This window comes from Gopherus flavomarginatus, chromosome 4, assembly GCF_025201925.1.
Source record: "Gopherus flavomarginatus isolate rGopFla2 chromosome 4, rGopFla2.mat.asm, whole genome shotgun sequence".
Taxonomy (NCBI): Eukaryota; Metazoa; Chordata; order Testudines; family Testudinidae; genus Gopherus; species Gopherus flavomarginatus.
In genome coordinates, this window is record NC_066620.1 from 174,335,338 (window position 1) to 174,357,240 (window position 21,903).

The window sequence follows — 21,903 nt, forward strand, 5'->3', positions numbered from 1 at the left end:
GGCTCTGGGTCAAGCTGCTGGGCTGTTTCATTGCTGTGTAGACTTCTGGGCTTAGGCTGGGCTTCGAGATGGGAGGGTCCCAGAATTCTGATTGCAGCCCAAGCCCAAAAGCCTGCACTGCAGTGAAAGAGCCCCACGGCTGGAGCCTGAATCAGCTGGCATGGACCAGCTATGGGTTTTTAAAAGCAGTGTAGACATGCCCACGAAGACTTATCTTCCCAGCTCCATCCCACAAAGTAAGGTGTCAAAAAGGTGGAAGGGAGGAGGTAGCCTTCCCCAGCCTTCCCTCTGCATCAGCCTGCACAGCAGACCTAGACAACTGGGAAGTTGAGACAATCTGTGCTGCCCCAATGGATGGAATTTATTGAACCTGCCTGTGTTCATAGAATGGAGCTGGGAAAGATTGTTCCTCAGTTACAAATAATCTTTCCAGCACCTCCACCCAGATCAGTGCAGCTCATCTCCACCCCACTCTCTACACAAAACCAGCACAAACTAGCCCTTTGTGTATATAGTTTCTGTGTTCCAATTGATCGTGTGTATATCTTCCAATTTGTAATAACCTCTTCTTGCACTTTCAGGGATTAGGTGATAGTCTGTAATAAGAGATTTAAATATTGAAATATGTGAGTAGGAAATTACTGGTGCATAGAACTCGTTAGGAATTCTTCAATGAAACACTTTTCATTGTAAAATGCCACTTTGTTGAAACCGGAACTTTATGCAGAAATGTGTGTTTCATCAAGATGATATTCTCAAGTCAAGGCTGGAATTGTGAGAGAAAGATCCCAGAATATCTAATAGCTCAGGGGTTAGAGCCCTCAGACGGGATGCGAGAGCCCCATATTCAAGTCAGGCCTCTGAATCAGGCAGCGCAAGCATTTGGATCCCCTGTGAATACCCTAACCGCCAAGTTCTTGGCTGCAGTGGCCCAGGTGCCTCTCGGTGTTTTTCATGAAAAAATTGGCAAGGTCTCATTTTTATACTGATATGGAATGAAAATAAAGTTTGAAACCTCAAAATTTGTCACAAACTAGAATTCTTGTTTTCAAGCCAGCCATATTGGTGTTTGCCAGCTCTGTCTTCATATTTGTCTTTTGTGATGCTTGATTTGATTTCACAGTGCCTAAAAAAAGCGAGACACAAAATTTGCCCTAATTTAGTAGTATTTTACTTATTGAAAGATTTAGCCATTTCACAGCTACATTATTTTGGCAGTATTAAAGCTGTATTAAAACAAGTTAGATTTAAGAAAGAAGTGGGTAATAGATGACAACATAATTACTAGGTACCATATTTCCACAATTAGCTGTGAAATTTATGCTTAAATGTTATTTGCATTTTAATTTAAAAAGGATAAACAAAAACATTTATCTTTGAGAGCTATATTATAAACATGTTTATTGTATCTCAGGTCTTTTCCTAGGTTATGTGATTGAAAAGTTGCCATACCACATTTTCCAATTAAAATATTATTTAATTGGTAATATGTATTTCCTCAAGGTGCACACTAATCTTTTTTGATAGTAAGAATCTAACCTTAATTAAAAACTCTTCAGTTTGCATTTAAAATGACTCTTGCTGTTTCTCTCTCTCTCTCAAAAAAAAAAGCAAATGTATTTAATTTAGCGAGTGTAGTCTTGAGGGTGGAACAATCTTGCTATGTAACTTTGGGCAAATAATTTAGCCCCCTTTTACCTCAGTTTATCCAGCAGTATAATAATACTCACTCTAGCTATCATAAGATAAAAGATAGTATACTTTATGCACAAAGTATTATTTTTTTAGTACTATTTTTAGATGTAGGTTTTCTTTTTGACATTTATATTCCTAAATATTTGCTTATTTCTTAAACCTTGCTTCAGATCCACCCTTGGACAAGATCTTCCAAAGCATTTTGAACCCTGCGTAACATTCACTCTGAAAAGGCACTGAAAGGAAAAGCTATGCCAAATTTCCGTAGCTGAGATTTCCTGTGGAATTGTTTGAGGGAGTTGTTACAGGGCTTTCCCTTCACCCCCTCCCCTGGTTCTTGTCACACAGACAGAAAGCAGAAGACCAGAAGTCAGAAGTGCAGGAAATGTGATGTTTATTGGGGTTAGTTCCAAGCAAACATATCCATAGCTCTACACTCCAACAGTGTCTGTTTCCCAGTGTTCCGTTCCCAGCTCTGACGCTGCAGAGCATTTACCCCGTGTCCCCCTTCCCAGCTCTGAGGCCGCAGATCCTTGCCTATGTCCCTCTTCATTCCCCAGTCTTTATTCCCACCTCCTCCTCCTTAACAGGCCCAAATATACCTGCAGTGCATACCCCTGTCCCACCCCTTACAATGTATGGTCATGTTCTTTTTTTGGGGGGTCGTGGGTCTGCAGTCTTCGTCGCATCCCTTTTGTACCCCATGGGAGGGGTTAGGAATGAGATTCCGCTACGGTCAGGGACCGGCATTTCTTTGGTCTTTTAGTGTTTTATATTATATTGCATATTTAAAAAAATTATTAAAGCTAATGTTTAAAAAATTATATACTACATAGGTTGGGAAAAGAGTGTCTGTACATCTGGGTATAGTGCTTAGATTATCTACAAATACAAAGCTGGTTTTTAAGAGTCATATGATACATAGAGTTCATAATCAGCAATAACCCAAATTTAGGTGAATAGATTTAACAATACAGTTTAGATATTAGAATCCGAATATTCGGGTACATCACTCATGAAAAGTTGTACAGTGATTTGGTTATGGAAAGCAAAATCTATCAATGAATGGGGATTGTCCCTCAGTAATTGAGAATTAGGTTGGTTGTCCATTTAGAAAAAAAAAGGGGGATAGAGAATAAGACTGACAATATATTATTGCCCTTATATAAATCCTTGGTACGCCCACATCTTGAATACTGCATACAGATGTGGTCTCATCTCAAAAAAGATATACTGGCACTAGAAAAGGTTCAGAAAAGGGCAACTAAAATGATTAGAGGTTTGGAGAGGGTCCCATATGAGGAAAGATTAAAGAGGCTAGGACTCTTCAGCTTGGAAAAGAGGAGACTAATGGGGGATATGATAGAGGTATATAAAATCATGCGTGATGTGGAGAAAGTGGATAAGGAAAAGTTATTTACTTATTCCTATAATACAAGAACTAGGGGTCACCAAATGAAATTAATAGGCAGCAGGCTTAAAACAAATAAAAAGAAGTTCTTCTTCACGCAGCGCACAGTCAACTTGTGGAATTCCTTACCGGAGGTGGTTGTGAAGGTTAGGACTATAACAGCATTTAAAAGAGAACGGATAAATTCATGGTGGTTAAGTCCATAAATGGCTATTAGCCAGGACAGGTAAGGAACAGTGTCCCTAGCCTCTGTTTGCCAGAGGATGGAGATGGATGGCAGGAGAGAGATCACTTGATCATTGCCTGTTAGGTTCACTTCCTCTGGGGCACCTGGCATTGGCCACTGTCGGTAGACAGGATACTGGGCTAGATGGACCTTTGACCTGACCCAGTACGGTTGTTCTCATGTTCTTAATCCATGAGGATTTATTTGTTACTTTTGTGACTGCGCTTCTCATCGGCACTCCAGCTCAAACCTCCTGGTATTGCTGATGTCCAGTGATATGTTCTATGTAGATGTCCTTGACCCCCTGATGGCGTCCAACACCATGAGTTGCCGCATCAGCCAAGCGTAGTGTTGATTGATTCCGCATTCTCTCAGCACTCACTCGTTACTGGGGTCCCATGCACCAAAGAATCCAACAATCAGTGCATGTGTCTGAACCTGGTAACCCTTAACTATCACGGTATCGGCCAGAGTGTCATATTTCTCTATCTTTTGAGCTTGGGTATCGTGGAAGGCCGGGGTCCTGTTCTTGAATGGCACTGTGACATGCACCATGATGATCTTCTTCTGGTCCTTGTTGGTGATGACGATGTCTGGTTGCAGTTGGCTGTCAGTTCCGGGGACGGCGGAGTTTATGGCAACCTTCCCCATGGGTGGTGGGATGGCTCTGGCCAGGCAGTCTTGGATGGTGTTGTGTGTCAGCTGCCAAGCTCTCGAAAGGGGCTTGCAGCTACACAGGACATGGGGTAGCGTTTCGTTGGTGTAGCTGCACTTTCTGCATCCCTTGTCTTGATTCCCATGGCTGACGGCTCCATTCAGTGGGATGCAGTTAAGCCAGGCCCCGGGGATGAACCTCCAGTCGGCAAATCCTCGCACCTTTTGTACCCCATAGGAGGGGTAAGGAGTGAGGTTGTGCTATGGTCAGGGGCAGGCATTTCTTTGTTCTTTTAGTGTTTTATATTAAATTACATTCCCACCATACTCTAACACTTCAGCTCTATCCTTTATCTCTTCTCACTGTACTAAAAGTCCCATCTGGTTGTAGGAAATGCAACACACAGTGTCTTTGTTCATTGTTCTTCACATGTATTAGTATAAGATAAAAGAGTATAAAAAAGTCAAGCCCAAAATTCTATCTCAGGCTGACAAACAAACAGGAATTATGCACGTAGTAAACCTGTAGCACTAACTATGACACTTAACAATCCTGGTAGCTTATCCCAAACTCCACAAAGCACATTGTATGGGAACTCATGAGAATGGTATCATATAGGCATAGATCTAGCCCCCAGGGATTTAATATTTTACGTGAAAACCATGAAACCCAAAACCTTTAATAACTTAATGGTTTCAAGCTGTTTTTGTTTTTGCTCTTCAGATTTGATTGAACTTGAAGCTCATATTGAAAATCAGGATTCGTAAATTCACGTGAACCAAAGTTTTAATAATAAGAGAAAATTGCTGAACAGAAACCAGTGAGTTTACCATTTCTTTCTGTAACAGCTACCAGGCATTACAGTGTCACATATTCCATAGAACTTAGCTATCCTAAGAGTAGTGGCATTGAAAATTGTTTATTCTGATTTATTCATTTTATTCCACCTTCTACACTGCACAAACCATAGAAGGGAAATTAGACATAATTGGGTCTTTTTAAATTTCTCTCCTCGGCCTAATGAGGAGCATAGATTGGAACATGGGTCCCCCACCTCTGTGATATATGCCCTTACCGCTAGGCTCTTCTCAGGCCCAGTGCATATTTAATTATTTATACACAGTGGACCATTTTCATCAGGAGAGACTGAGAGAGGTCCATATTGGGCTACTCACCAGAGAGATGGGACACACAGATTCAAATCCCTTCTCCTTAGGCAGATGGAGGAATTGAACTAGGATCCCCCACATTCTAAGAGATCCCTAACTACTGGGCTAAAGGTTATAAGGGAGGCCGCCTTCCTCCCTGGCCATTTTGTGTGGAGTTAGGTATATACCACGATTGTTTTTATAAGAAGGAGCTTAAGGACTTCACTCCAGGAGAGGGTTCCCTGCTCTGGATACCAAGTGGAGATAGATGCCCCCCTCTATCCCAGACTAAGGCAATGTCTACATTGTACACCAAAGATGGTGGCATGCAGGGTATGTGTAGCTACATCCAGCAGTGAAAAGTAAGCTGCATCCATACTGCAGTGGGTTAGCTCTATGAACTAAAGGCTGCTGGAGCCTTTCCCTACTATTTCCCCACTGCTGGAGTTTTTTGCTGCAACAGGGAAAGACTCTGGCAATACACCACTACAAAGAGCAGTGTAGATGAGGAAGGCACTGCTTGGGTATGCAGAGAACCATGTAGGGTATGTACCCTAAGGAGTCAGGTGAGTCTGTACACTACTTGCCTCACCATTTACGTGCTGTTTATACCCATGCTGGGGAGCATGCTGTCTAAGTACTCTACAAATCACCATAAGGAGTGTGAAGAGTAGACTTATCCTCAGGCGCCTAATTCCCTGAGAGAGGTGGGGGGCTTAGTTCACAACCTTAAATCCCTTTGTAGATTTGGGCCTTATGTTATTTCTTCACTGCAGTGTTAAGTTGTCTACATTCCAGTCATCTCCTCTCAAGTTAGCCTAGTTCAAATGAGAAGGTAACTGAACAATAACACTCAAGCTAAACTGATGAGCTGTGCTAACTCAAGCTGTAGCCTTATCGCTCCCCCCTCCACAGGCCAACCCAACTCAAGTTAACATTACTGCTACACTCTATTTATGAGTTCTTGGATGAAGATGGGATTCAAGTTAGAGGAAGCATTCGAGTTACCATTCAAGTTAACTCTGCAGTGAAGAGAAGTAGTTGTGTACCTCATATGACGTTATGAGGCCTAATACATTAGATTGTGAAGCTGCCATTACTATAGTAATGGTGGCCATATAAGTAACTAAAATAAATATTATTTTCCTATTCTCTATTTGAAAAGTAGGATAATACCATGGCATTTACATACTGCTGCGTAGTAATTGTTGGCAACTACTGACTTCATAATAGTGACTTCTTTAGCCCAGTGAATGTGAAGCTTAATTAATTTAAGTAAAGCACTTTTAGTCTGTTAGAGAGAAGGCTCCAAGTGATTATCTCAGACACATAGTATAAAAAAAATCTGTATAGAAAAAATATTATAAAATTCAGTGAGTTATTTGACTTGAAGTGGCGAGGGGAAAATAAAAATGTATGCGCTAGGTTTTAGGAACAAATGCAGGATACTTATACTGTATCACCTGAGAAATAGTTGATCATAAAATTAAAAAGTGTATTTGGATACATATGTACAAGTGGGCAAATTTAAGATTGTATGTGCAACCTTCATTTTAGCATTTCTTGGCTTTTGCATAATTAATTGTGGAACTTTAGAATTTTTTTAACAGGGTTTTGGCAGCAGAGGTTGAGGTGTTTGTGAGAAATAGATAACGAGGATGCTTTTTTTTGTCTAATGTGCTTTCACATTGCTATACGTAATGACTCTTAAAGACTTCAGGATTCAGTGTGGACATCATTCTGAAACTTGATGTCTTTCATAGTGTCAGCTTGTCTGTTGTGAGTTCCATTCATACCATCAGAATATAAAAGGTATGAACTAGTGCATTCCCTACCTTGTTGAAACTAGTCAGTTAAAACTGATTTTTGCTTAAGGTTCAGGACAGGAAACTGAGCTCTTTATTTAAAGTTCACATAGCTATTGCCCCAAGACTTGGTGTATGGCAGAGCTCATGACCCTAATAACATTCTGTAAAAGTACTGTGGAGCAGTTTGATTTTAACACATGCACCAGGATGATTGAAATCTTATTGAATTTGTCCTTGTGCAGTAGATGTTGAGCAGATGATGTTCAATCCTTGTTACTGTTCCTCTACTGTTATTTCCCTCGTCTGGTTTCTTGAATATCATCTTGCTTGGAACGGAGTTATCTCAAAATAAATCTTAAAGTAGTCCCTTACAGCTGGGAAGTTCTGATATATGGGCCATTTCACCAGACTAATTCCAATCTCTTTTCCTTCAAGTTCAGAGTTCTTAGTGACACCACCATGTGCCAGATCTACGTATAGCCAAGTAACAAGTTTTCTTTCGAGTACCAGAAACTTCATAAGGTGCATATCGTTAGTTATTCACTTTATCAGTGTCAGCTGTTCTTGCCCCCTCCCTTATACCTTCCCCCCCATATGATTTTGTTTTATTTTTCATTTGCTCTGCAGAGAGATTTCCAGTTTAAGGAAGAGCTAAATAAGATCCTGGGGTAACAGAATAATTGGACTTTATTTTCAAAAGTGGATGCTCACTTTTTGAACCTTCAGATTTTGGCTTCCTGACTTGAGACTCATTGGGCCTTATGACAGAAGTAAATCAGGTTCATACTATATTAAGATAGGCACAGAAAGAGGGATTTTCCGGGCATTTTTAAAACTTTAATGTTAAGTGACTAGATTTATGATGCGATGCAGGGAGTAGGGTAGGGAACCTTGATATAATCAGACTTATAGATAGATCTTTGATAGTATCCCTTCTTTGAAATAGGCCATCACTTCAGTGTTGAAATGGCTTTTTTGTCTTTCACCAAAAGAACATACCAAGTTTTGTCTGATCTTTCTACATTTCTAGCATTAACCGTACCTCCAGATAGTCTAAATATATATATATTTCCATTCTCATTGAAAGTAGCAAGATTATCATTCCCAAATTTGGCAGTGATCTCTTGATTCAGAGCTCTGTTATATATTAATGCTCCAGCCTAGTTTTTCTCCTTACAGCACTTTTGATTATTGGGAGGCTTTTGAAGAATTTAAGATAGATGGCTGAGCAACATAACATTAATTTATTGGTTCATTCCACATTTACAGATCATTCCTTGTTATATTACACTGATCAAGTTTTTGTCCTTTGAAGGATCTTCAAGAGTTCTTTCAAAACCACTGCTTTATTATTTATACAACTTCACTCACTTCAAAAATGAACTGTTAATGTATATTGAAAACTGATGCCATTAGCTAATAAAGAACACTGATATTAATGGCAGGTATACTTAGAAGGAAATGCTTCTTCACTCAGGCCCTGATTCCTTGGCTTCAGTGGAGCTATCACAGTGTGAAAAGTTAAGCGCACACACATAATTTTTGCAAGACTGAGGGCATAGTGTATACCCAGCCAGAGTCATTCATTCATATGGAAGGTCTTGGAGTTATGTAATTCAACTAGCTTTTAAAAGGTCTAGCTACATTTATGACTGGTGATACTACATAGCTCTTTTCCCAGTGTAATGGAGGGGGCCTTGGACAGATCGAGGGACATGATTATTCCCCTCTGTTCGGCATTGGTGAGGCCTCATCTGGAGTACTGTGTCCAGTTTTGTGCCCCACACTACAAGGAAGAGAAGCCTGTGAAAGGATGTGGAAAAATTGGAAAGAGTCCAGCGGAGAGCAACAAAAATGATTAGGGGGCTGGAGCACATGGCTTATGAGGAGAGGATGAGGGAACTGGGATTGTTTAGTCTGCAGAAGAAAAGAATGAGGGGGGATTTGATAGCTGCTTTCAACTACTTGAAAGAGGGTTCCAAAGAGGATGGACTTAGACTGTTCTCAATGGTAAATGATGACAGAACAAGGAGTAGTGGTCTCAAGTTGCAGTGGGGGAGGTTTAGTTTGGATATTAGGAAAAACTTTTTCACTAGGGGGATGGTGAAGCACTGGAATGGGTTTTACCTAGGGAGGTAGTGGAATTTCCTTCCTTAGAGGTTTTTAAGGTCAGGCTTGACAAAGCCCTGGCTGGGATGATTTAGTAGGGGATTGGTCCTGCTTTGAGTGGGGAATTGGACTAGATGATCTCCTGAGGCCCCTTCCAACCCTGAGATTCTATGATTCATTCTTATGTTCTTACCAGTTGGATAAAATGAGTAAGATTGTCTCAGTCAGATGAAGATTAGAAAGCTTCTGATAGGGGAAACAAAAAACACTAAGGCCTGCACATATGAAAATATTTATAAAAATACTGAATCTTTGCCAGAAATATATTTATCAGAAAGGCTAGTGATATAAGTTAACAAAGAGATTATAGCTACAGGGAATCAATTTAAATACTACACAGTGTTTCAGTTTTTCGAGGTGAAAGAATCTTTTATATTCAGGGATCTATCAGTTGAATGATCTATACAGTTGCTTCTTTCATCCCTGATTTGGTTTTACTGACTGCAAAGCAAAGTAGGCTGTTAGAAGGAACATGTCCCTAGGTGGTTTGTGCAGGCTCCTGAAAATGCTTGACGACTTTTGAATATTGTTTATGATGTACCTCATTTAAAATATATGCTATAATGTGTATTGGGGAACAGTAAGTAGAAATGTAAAGGAAATTAAGCTAATTATTGTTATTTTGTTTGTTTCTGCTGCAAGGAATAGGAGCTGCTGTCTCTTTGCCTGGTCTTTCTAAGGCATGTAGAATTACTAAAAAACATGCCCAGTGGAATTTTACTTCTAGTTAAAGTTGTGTTAGAATTTCCTATGCAAACTAGGCCTAAGTGAATAATTCACAATGAATGACTTATCCAATTAATATATCCTTTCTTTTTGCTCAAAGTTTCCATGAGCATATATCAGGTTCCTTATTTTTTTTGGAGGGGAGGGGGGAAAATTCTGTGGATTCCTCACAAATATTTTGAGACAAATATTTGCTATTTGAGCAGTATTGGTTTTGCTTTAACAGTATCATCAGTTTTTATTGTAATACTTTGATTAATTATAATGTCCATTTTCTTTCCTAATAATTTAGCATATCTTAAAAAAATGCTGGGGCTTTATCATATGTCTTCTGTATTCCTATTTGGTGTAAAATTGATATTTGAAATGTCAGTTGCTGATCTAGTGGACAAACCTTATATAGGAAGAAACTGGGTTTTCAATTTCCTTACCATCTGCACATGAATCTAGGCCAGGCTTACTTAAAGGTTGCTGATGTGCACTGAGCTATCCATATAAAACACAACTTTTTGATTAAAAATCAACCAAGAACCCCCCTCCAGAGTTGTATAGTGCAAAATAAGGCAAGAAAAAGTGACCCAAACACATTTTTTCTCATTAATAGAGCCCAACAGTGTTAAAGAAATGAAATTGTTAATTCAGATCATGTACTAAAAAAAGAGAGGTGACAAGTACTATTTGTGTTAATGAATGGGAATAACAGCTGCAATTCAGTGTCAATTTCTAAAAATCAAGATCAGATGAAGAACTAAGACATAAAAGCTGAAGGAGAAAAAGTGATGATAATATCTTCAGTCACTGCTTAAATTTAATTTAAAAATAAAACAAGAATATTTGCAAATAAAAAGGGTAAAATAACACATGGGGCATGTGGCAAATTGCCAGTACTGTTATGCTGGATCTTGCACTCTCTCTTCTTTGGGGAAGGTTTCAGGGCACCATTGCTTGCCTCTGAACCAGTATTTTAATTACCCCACTAGTGTCCTTGAGGAGGGGAGTGGAGAGGGAGGGACTGGGCCCACCCCCTTCTCCAGGTCCCAACCCAGGGGCCCTGAAGTTTGTGGTGAACCACTTGAACTAGCGGTTCCTTCCCCTGGGCTACTTCCCTATCCTGCCCTTCAGCTTGGGAAGGGGCTTCTTGCCCTCCTTTTACACAAGCCAGGTGCCCCTTACCTAGGGTTTATTTTCAATTTCCCACCACAGTACTCCTCCAAACTTTCCTTTGGTCTCTCTTCAATACTGTTCTCTTCTCCAATGCCTTCAAACTGCTCTCTGCTCCAACCAAACCTTCCTGCTCCAACTCCCACACTGTCTGGCTGAAGCAGGGGGTTTTTATCACATGACTGACTGCTGGTGCTCTAATTGGCTTCAGGTGCTCTAGTTAATCTATAGCAAACCTTCCTCCCCTTGCAGGGAATAAGGCTCCCTGCTAACACTCTTCTGCTGCCCTCTGGCCATGCTGTGTCACAGGCAGTACTCAGTAGCTGTCCATTAAATATAAACTAATGCAACAAGAGCAGATTTTTTAAATAGTACATTCATATTTTGTTTTCAGTCAACCAAAATAGATAACAGGACATTTCCAGAGTTGCTTTCTGGCATTAATTAGCTATGAGAATTTGGCATTGAACTGTTACGTCATTGGGAACTTCAGTTTTCATTGCAGATTTTCTTGGTACTTGTTTTTGACACATGATGTTTAAAGCATTCTGAGAAAATGTGTGTTTGGTATAATTGAAGAAGGTTCTGTATTTCCTGTATGAGGTACAGTAACACCTCACTTAAAGTCGTCCCAGTTAACGTTGTTTCATTGTTCATTGATGATCAGTTAGGGAACATGCTTGTTTAAAGTTGTGCAATGCTCTCTTCTAATATCATTTGGCAGCCACCTGCTTTGTCTACTGCTTCCAGAAAGAGCAGCCCATTGCAGCTAGCTGGGGAGGGCTTGGAACCAGGGTTGACCAGAAGCCCTTGTATCAGCTCCCCGCTCCCCTAAGTTCCCTGTGCAGCAGCTACCTGCAGTTCAGCTGTCCCTACCCGCACTGCTGTGTGCTGCTCCTGCCCTCTGCCTTGGAGCTGCTCCCTCAAGACTGCTGCTTGCTGTGTGGCGGGGGGGGGGAGGAGGAAGAGGGAGGCTAATGTCAGGGTGTCTCCCTCCTCCCTGCTCCTGCTCTCCAGGGAACATAGCAGGGCTCAGGACAGAGGGAGCTTGCAGCAGCTGCAATCTCAGCAATCTGATCTAATTAACAAGGCAGTGTACTTAAAGGGGAAATGCACAAATCTCTCCCACACACATACGGTGTATGTCTCTGTCTGCGATGTCTCCCCTCCCTCCATTCCAGCTGCCTTGTAGAATAAGAGAGTTAACCCTTGAGAGCTCAGTCAATTGCTAGTTCATCATTGAGCAATAAGGGAAGTATCCCACCCTCTGACTCCTCCACCTCAACTAAGCTTCACAATCATCATCACTGTGTACCAGTATTAAATATTGTTTGTTTAAAACTTATACTGTGCGTGTGTGTATGTATGTGTGTATATATATATATAATATAGTCTTTTGTTTGGTGAAAAAAGTTCCCCTAGAACCTAACCCCCTCATTTACATTAATTCTTATGGGGAAATTGGATTTGCTTAACATCCTTTCACTTAACATTGCTTACATGGCATTAAGAGGCTGGCTTGAAATGACAGATATGAGCAAATTCAGAGAAAACTTACCTGCATGTTTTGTTTTTTTTAACTGTTATTGAAAATGGGCCAGATTCTCCACACACACATTTTACATTAATGCCGTTCCACTGAGTTATTAGACAGTGCACATGGCAGTCTCTTCCTTCTATTCAGAAGAGTGGTGAGAGAGCTATGCATGCAATAGATCAGGCCCACCCTGTTTATAACATGAAGCCTAAAAATAAATGCTCTCCACACCAAAAAAATATTGTTTCTCTTTATTATACTGTTTTCAGTTGCATTACTGTACATGAAATTATTTTGGTTTTTAGCCTTTCTTGTTCCATTACAAAAAACAGCTACATAATCATTTAAAAAATCCAGTCATGGCTGAACATAGACATTTTACCAAAAAGAAAAATAAGAGTAATCACTTTAGTCAAACACTTCTTTTTTTAAAAGAGTGAAGCAGAGAGCATGATTAGCAAAGATACCATGATATTCCCCAGGTTTGACAAAGAAGGCCAGGACTTCAGTTTTTACTCAAAACTTTACCCAATTAAGGCATGAGTAAAAATTGTAAGATCTTCTGGATTTGGCCTGATGTGTTTCCAAAAAAAAAAAATAAAAAAAAAATTCAAGCTGAAAACAGAAGATATACTAATTTATAGTAATATATTGCCTATTATGAGATGTGTATGTCCACCTTCTTTCTATCATCCTTCTGAGCCAAGTAGTTTCAGTGTTTAAATGCTTCTGCTGGCGAAGCTATCACATTGAAACTGTCAGCTATTACTATCTCATCATACTGAAACTTGCTCTTACTATTCAGAGGTCACATTAAACAGTTATTTAATTAATTTTGTTTATCACTATTATGTTCATTTTTCAGCAATATTTTAGTACCAAGAAATACATGAAGAGGAAGCTGTAGAGCTATAAAGCAATACATATAGACCCCTATCTTAAAGCCATGTATGGTGTATTACATGGCAGTCACCGATCAATGACTGCTGAGCAGGGCTGTTTAGAAAACAAGAATTCTGTTCGGCAAAAGATTTTGAGATTTTTTTTTAAATGTCCTCATCAGAAAAAAACCTTGACCTTTTGAAAATTTTCATTGAAAAAAATGCAAGAAATAAACCCCTGTGGGGTCACATTCTCCATGTCCAAGTCCAACTCTGATTCAGAGCCTTGGAGTGTGTGTGTGTGTGTGTGAGGAGTCTCTCTCTGTGTCTGGTGTTGACTTGAAATTTGATTGTGCACCTGAGATATTCCCCCCGACCCCCAAACAAACATAACTGGTATTTTCCAACAGAAAAATATTTTATTGAAAATTTCCCAGGAAGCTCAACTCATGTGTGCCAACTTTGTTGTAGCTGAAGTGAATTGCACTGGAGCACAACAGTTTAATGAAGTTGAAATTGGATCATGGCCTCAAAGAGTCGTAATCACTGGCTCCGTGGCTTATGTGAATCTAGAGGACATACCTGCAATGTATCCATCATGCTGTACCTCGTGGCAATCAAGCTTTGGCCATGATGTGGAGATGAGCCAAAAGTCACCTTTCCATTGGGCTGAGGATTTCCCCCCACAACTGTATCAAATTATGGTATATTTTCCAATGTTCTTCAGACTTTTTCTCCTTATTTAGGTGGATACAGAGGTCACATATATTCCTACAATTGAAATGATTTAGTTCGAAGTATGGTCTCCTACTTCTGTACAAATGTTATATTGTAAGAGTTATATTCTGCCTTCTTCAGAGATGTGATAGGATAGGAAGAGGTTGTATTTTTGCAGAAAACATTTATTAATTTAACCCCGAAGAACGATCATTTTTCTTAGGATGTACATATTGCAGAATTTAACACCAATAAAAACATTTAGCACTAGAGACAAATGCTTGAAAATCCTCTCCATAAACTCATGGATAATATATTATGAATATTATGAGGGGTGTGTGGGTGTGTGTGCGCATAAAATCTGCATTATGCAATTGCATGTGTTCTACATAACCTACTTTAATGTAAATACATTGGGCCCAATTATAATCTCACACTAGTTTTACTTTTGTATAAATGTTGCCCTTATGGATTTATCCTGCTTACAGGCCTGAATCAGCTCCCAGTAAAATTAATAGGAGTCTTTCCATTGATGTCAGTGGGCTTAGATCAGCCTGTCAGATCTGTAATTTTCAATAGCGGGAAATTATACAAATGTGCTAACTCATCCATTCATACCCATACTATAGAAATAACATATTTACAGTCATTGTCTAGTTTTTGTCTCCTTCTCCCAAAAGTACATAAGCAAAACACAATGATATAAACCGCAATTAGCAAAATGAATTACCAAGGTAGTAATAAAGAGAAATTATAACTTACATCCCATCCAACTCTACTCACAACAATGGAGTTTTGTTAGATTTAAATTGGAATGGAATCTGGCCCTAAATGTCTATCCCTTGAATCAACTGTCATCGATGTGAAAGTATAGTAGTACACAAAGCTACCTGTGGCTATTACCTAAAATTCCAAATTCTTACATTTGTTGAACTCGATTCTGATCTGTTCAGGTCTTTATACTGCACTCATCATCACATTATCTGACCATCTATAGTATCTAAAGTGCTTAACCCCATGCCTCACTGAAATTAATGGAAGTTGTCCATTGACTTCACTGGCAGCAGGATTGGACTCTTACATAGAAAATTAATTGGCAAACCAACTATACTACCTCAAAACCTAAACACAAACAGAATGGATTAAATTATCAAAGGAAATCCAGGAGTGTCATGCTACTAACACCATAGGCAAAACTTCAAAAAATTACTACAGTTGGTTTGAAAGTGGGTCGAGGGGAGGAATCATAATCTAATAAAAATGAATAAGCTCCTCTTGAGCTAAACATTCTAGAATATAAGACTGCATATCCAAACTGACATACAGAGCAAATAAAAGCAACTAATCATTGCCTAACAAAAATACCTCTGCTGGAAGCCAATTAACATCACAAAATATCTGCAACAGAAATGAATTTTAATGAACCTGTTCTCAGATGCACATATAGCTACCAATGAACGAGCCTCTGGATCTTTATCACATCTGTTTCACAAGTAGCAACAGTAAATGATTACATGCAGAGATCATGGCAATCAATCAACAATGTACATGTTGAGGATTCAGGCAAAAGAAGCTTTAGCGCATTAACACAAACAACATTTTGCCTTCAGTGGATGAGGTTTTAGCAGACTTATGTGTAATTCAGTCAACCAATCTTTATGTATTTAGGACATAATGAGAAAAAAGTCTTTGAGTATTCATCTCTCAGATGTAGTAGGAGTGAGATCCCACTGAGTTCTAGAGAGATGGAAAGAGGCAGGGCGTTATCCTGCCTGATCAAGAAAACAAGAATGTATTGCTTCTTGTGAGGCATGGCTGTGATATGAGTCTTGAGCTCAAATCCTGAGATTTATATTTGAATTGTGATCAATAGGGAAAATAATGGTTGGTGGGTCTGCATGTATTCTCCATTTTAAGGTTGCATTGGAAACTGAGTTGTTGTGTTTAATTATACGATGCAACATACCTTATTATAGACCACGTTGCAATATGCAGTCACTCTGATTCAAATGTGATTTAGGATCAGCAAGGAAATGTTTGGTTTCCAGGAAAAACCTGAGACAGACTAGCAAGTTTTCAGTGGAGCTGTTATCTTAGTTAAACGGAATAGTAGAATGTGTGCCTCGTAGACTCAGACTTTAAGGTCAGAATAGACCATTAGTCTGCCCTCCTGCATGTTGCAGGCCACAGAACTTTACCCACCACTCCTGTAGTAAGCCCATAACCTCTAGCTAAGTTTCTGAAGTCCTCAAGTTTTGATTTAAATACTTCAAGTTACAGATAATCCACTATTTACTGTAGTTCAAATCAGCAAGTGACACTGTAGAGGAAGGAGAAACCCCCCCAGGATCACTACCAGTCTGACTTGCAGGAAAATACCTTTCCAGCCCCAAATGTGGTAATCAGTATTACCCTGAGCATTTGGTCAAGACCCACAAGCTAGACACCTGAGAGAGAATTCTTTGTAGTAATTCAAAGCCCTCCCCATCTAGTGTCTCTTCTCTGTCTATTGAAGATATTTGCTAATAGCAGTCACCAATGGGCCATGTGCCATTGAAGGCCACCTCATCATACCATCCTCTCCATAAACTTATAAAGCATAATCTTAAAACAAGTTAGTTTTTTCCCCCCACTAGTCCCTTGGAAGGCTGTTCCAGAACTTCACTCTTGAGATGAATAGAAACCTCCATATAATTTCAAATCTAAACATATTGATGGCTAGTTTATATTAATTTGTTCTTCAGCTCACACTGGCCCTTATCTTATATTATTCCTCTCCCTCCCTGGTGTTTATCCTTCTGATGTATTTATAAAGAGCAATCATATTTCACTTCATCCTTCATTTTGTTAGGCTACTTAAGTCTCCTCACATAAGGTAGGTTCTCCATTCCTCTGATCATTCAACCATTTCAAATTATCTGATTTCAAATGGATTTGTATGTAATCCCCCTTCAGCCTCATTGCTCACAGCACACGTTACTCCCAATTTATGTGTGAAGATCCTTTTTGGATCACTGTCTGAATGGCCTACATGGAAATTATTATAAGATTCCTCCTTACAAATGCCCAATGTTAAGAAAATTCTCATAGGCAGTAAACAAAGAAATAATTCAAATATAAATAAATAACCTTGGAATGTTTTATCCCTGCTACAGACCTCCAACAGAAGGTGTGATAACATTAGGAAATGTCTGATCAGAGAACTACTATTTTGGACTATCAAATCATTGTGTCATGTGATGGTGTGTGATCTTCCCTGCCTATCCTGCCACCATTTGACAGTTGTAAGGGGCAAACTCTGAAATAGACTGTGAATTGTCCCTTACATTGGTGAAGTTGGGTCGAGGTGAGCAAGGCTCCTTTATACAAAGATCAGGAGCAACACAGTTCTGTTTGTTTTGGGTATGCAACATATCCAGTGTATTGATTTGGTCCCAAACTAACTAATCAAGTGCTCTTTTGCTTCTCTCTATCATTAAATTTTTATAAAATTGGCAAATTTAGGGTTTCTCTTTTTAGCTCCAGATAATTCTACACCTCCTACACTGAACTAGCATTGTACTGAAGTTGCTTCTGTTCCCAAGCTATAGTCCTTACTTTGCATCATGTTTGAGATTGACAGTATCTAGGGCTCTCATTATGCAAGAAGAATGGAGTATAATTTAGTATTTTTGTTTTACCAGGAATGTTTGCCTAATTATTGAATATATAGAAACTTATGATCAATTAGGGGAAAAAGAGGCTATTAGTGATTTTTATAGAGAGAGAATGGTACGATGGAACCTCTCAACAAGCTATATAACATTCAGAAAAGTATCTGAAAGATTTGCTTACATCTTTTGTTAATATCATCACTCAAGTATCCTTCATTTTAATGCTAGTTTTCTGAAGAGAATCCTGGATATTTTATATGTACCCAAGACCCTAAAGTAACTGATAAGCAGCAGTGTATTAAAAACACTTACTTTCCATAAAGCTAAAGAGACAGGAAAGACTAACTTTAACATATGGGAGGTAGCATGATTTTGTCATGAAGCAATGGACAACTAGCCAGGAAACTTGGATGTTGATTCTTATTTTCATAACGACCTTCTGTGTGACTTCCGTGAAACCATTTAATCTCCTTCTACCTCCTCTTGTATGTATGTTATTTTTTAATATATTTTAACACAGATAGTCTTAAAACATTTCCAAGTGGATGCACAAATTGTGAAGGACATCAATATATCAGCAAAGCAGCAAGAAAGCAATTTGTTTATGAAGTGTTGCATGTGTACTGTCCCTTCCTAAGACAAGCTGTGCTTCCAAATTCTCCTCTTGAGAACTGTCTTGAATATGAAATGGTTATATGGTTTGGCAATAATACATACTTCAGATACCACTTCTTGACAATGCATACTTTAGTAGTGATAAGTAAAAAATATCTTGCAATGAATAGCTTTATGGACAATGTTCAGTAGCTATATTACATGGAAAAAAATACTGGTTATGTTCTTTAGACCATGTCTTCTTGAGCTATCAATGAAATGACTCATACACTGTTGATGTTATACAAATAATAAATAGAGTGACCAAAGAAAAGAGGGAAGAGGGTAGAAATTGCCCTTTCTGGATTGTTTATATTTTCTGCAGTGCTACCATTTATATTCAGTCTGAAACCTTTTATCTCTTACGTAGTAAAGTGATTTTAGCATTTACTTTGATTTTCATTCCTTCAGAGAAAGAGAGGTAGCAAACCCTAGAATCTTACATCAGTCAGAGATGAACTAAAAACCTTAAACTTATTGCACAGTGATTCTATAAAGTACCAGTTTATCATTTAATTTTATCTTAGTTAATTTTCTCATGCACAATGGTGATTCATGAACACAGCAGAGATTACTTTTCTTTAAAAAATGTGTGATATATCCTAGTTTAATGAAAGTTTTCATTTTAATTAAATTAGAGGGATAGGCTTCCATCCTTTTTCCTTTTCCTCAGGGGAGATAACATTGTGCCATGTTATTAGCAGGTTTCCCATGGGCACTCTTCTGCACTGATGAATTTGTCAAGGAACTTTGGAAGCCTGTATCTTGCCAAAAGGCTTATCCTTTATATGTTATAGCCTTTGTATTTTAAAACTTAAGACTATTGATAAACCATCCAGGAGGACACATTTTTGTTTCAGGTTTATTTAGATATTTGAGTTATCTAGACTTTATCAAAGATATGAATTTTGAATACAATAATTCTATCAGTTAGACAAGAATCCACAGAAGGAGGGGGGAAACAGTGTAACCATGCATGCACCCAAAATTCAGACATCAGCACAGATGTAAAGGTGAAAGAACCTTATTGGCAGTGCTCCCCAGATTCAGTCTAGTCATAAGTAACTAGTCATAAGTCATAAGCAACTGTTGTAGGGTTTACTTTTGTAGGATGCTATTCCCACTTTCTCCTTCGAGTGTTTGAAGCAGACTACCCAAAAACGTACTTAATGTGAGACTGCACTTGAAGATAATGATTTCATATTTTTTAATGTGATGTGTTAGTTAGACCCTTACAAAGAAAGCAAGACTTTAAAAAAAAAAGTCAGAAAAGTCCATATTGTCTGAAATCTCTATTACTGCTCCTAAGGAGAAAATTCCTCAGTAAGGGATCAAGCCCCCATTATGCTAGGTTTGTACAAACACACAATAAAAATACAGAATGTACAGTATAAGACAAGCAACACAGGTGGATACAACAAACAGATGTGGGGAGCCCAGGGTAACAGTGAAACCGTTATGAACAGCATGATAAGCCATGGCCACAGCACACCAGCTACCTTACTATTGTCAGTGTAGCAATATTTATGTTAATGGACACAAACAGGAGAACCTCACAGATTTGGCTACATTTGCAAGTGGCAGTAAATGTTAGGTTAGTTAAGGCTGAAGAAGGTTGAGAGGAACTCCAGGAGGATCTGGAAAAGCTATGCAATCATGTACCAGAATGGCAGGTGAAATGCAGTATAGATCACTGCATGGTTTTGATGGAATAATTTGAACTACTCTGACTTCTTCATTAGACTAACTGTAAACACTGCAGAAAAAGTCCTAGCTGTCATAGGTGATTGCTCTGCGTAAATATCCACTCAATGTGCCGCAACAGGCAAAAGAAGAAACAAAATATTATGATATAGTAAAGAATGGTATGGAAAATACTGAAAAATATTGTAATCAAAGTAAATGAACTCAATGGTATGTTATCACTTGGAATATTGATTTCAGTTCTGGTCGGCCCATCTAAATAAATAAATAAATAGAAAGGATCCAAAAATTGGCACCAGAAATTAGCATTATAAAAGACTTTCCACATGCAGAAACATTGAATTGATTAAGTTTAAATTTAGCATGGTTGGGTTATGATCAGGTGAGTGGGGAGGTCATGAGCGAGCTACATAAAATAATGAATGGCACAGGAAAGATCAGTTGAGCACTCCACTTTCTAATACTACAAGGGAATAATCAATGTAACTCAAAGGCAAAAAAAAAATAAAGCGGATAACAAGAAATACTTTGTTAAAAACATGGATAATTAACATGCAACACTTATTGTCACAAGATATCATTGGGATCAGGACTGGCCATTTGTCTGGTTACTAAGAACACTCACATTGAATAAGAGAGGTTAAAAGTAAAAAAGGGCATATATTAATAAAAGTAAACTTCTTCTACATTTGTTACCGAAATGTCGGGTCCGCCTAGCTGAGAGCCAATGACAGCCAGGCAGGGATAAGGAAAGGTTGCTTTATTCTGCAGAAGAAAGGAGAGCTTTGTACCTTGGTACAAAGACTCTACTCCATACAAAACCCAAGAATCTTTTATACACACTCACACACAGGCTTTGGTCATGTTAGCATTTGATTGGTGGTTAGCAAACCCTGCACTTCTGCAATCTGCTCAGCAAAAAACGGCTTAGGACCAGCTTCAACTGCCTCATGACCAATAAGAGAAGACAGTTCAAAAGTTCAGGCTACTGTGTCCGTGAGGTGTCCAATTTCCCTTAACGGTTGCCAGCTATTATAAGGCTACTAGCTGTTCGGGGGTCACTGCTGACTGTTTAAATAGGGGATTTCTAGCAAGTGACACTGGCCACTGTCAAGAGACGAGATACATGACTAGATGATGAGGGATGGCTGTTCTTACATTCTGTTCATATCTTCTTTTCACAAAATATTGTTGGAAGTACAAAAATTATTTATCAGAATGAATACTACTGGTGTTTTGGGAGTGAGGAGACAAGGGGTCGATTAAGTTGAGACCTGAACTGCAATGGATACAGAAGGAGAAATCCCTTGTATATCCATATGTTGGCAATGGTAACAATTTTATTAGATAATACCAATAACACAGCAACTAGATGTAGGCAATGTTATAGATCTTTTAAACAATCAAAAACCTGCACAATGAAGAGAGAGATGTATCCCAGGGAAAAATGTGGCCCACTCCATTTTGATGGTGGAGACAGATTTGTCCTTAGTAAGTAATCAAATTCTGAAGTCAATTGTGGACACAGGCCAGCAAAGAGTGATGGAGGTGTGTGTGTTTTGTTTTGTTTTGTTTTTGAAGTAACAAAATCATGATTCAGATATCCTGCACAGAATACTAGGACAGCATAATCTTGGCAAAATTATAAATGTGACAGAAGGAAATGATATTACTAACAAGCAGTGAATCATTGTAATTATGCAAGGTTAGTTGACCAAGTGGCCCAATCGATCCTCTGAATTACACAGAAGCAGAAAC

General features: G+C 38.7%; 1 protein-coding gene across 3 annotated transcripts in view; it reads left to right on the forward strand.

Annotated features, from left to right (window-relative positions):
* CSMD1 (CUB and Sushi multiple domains 1) overlaps positions 1 to 21,903 on the forward strand; it is a 1,994,958-nt gene that overhangs the window by 539,980 nt on the left and 1,433,075 nt on the right. The gene's annotated exons all lie outside the window — the stretch shown is intronic.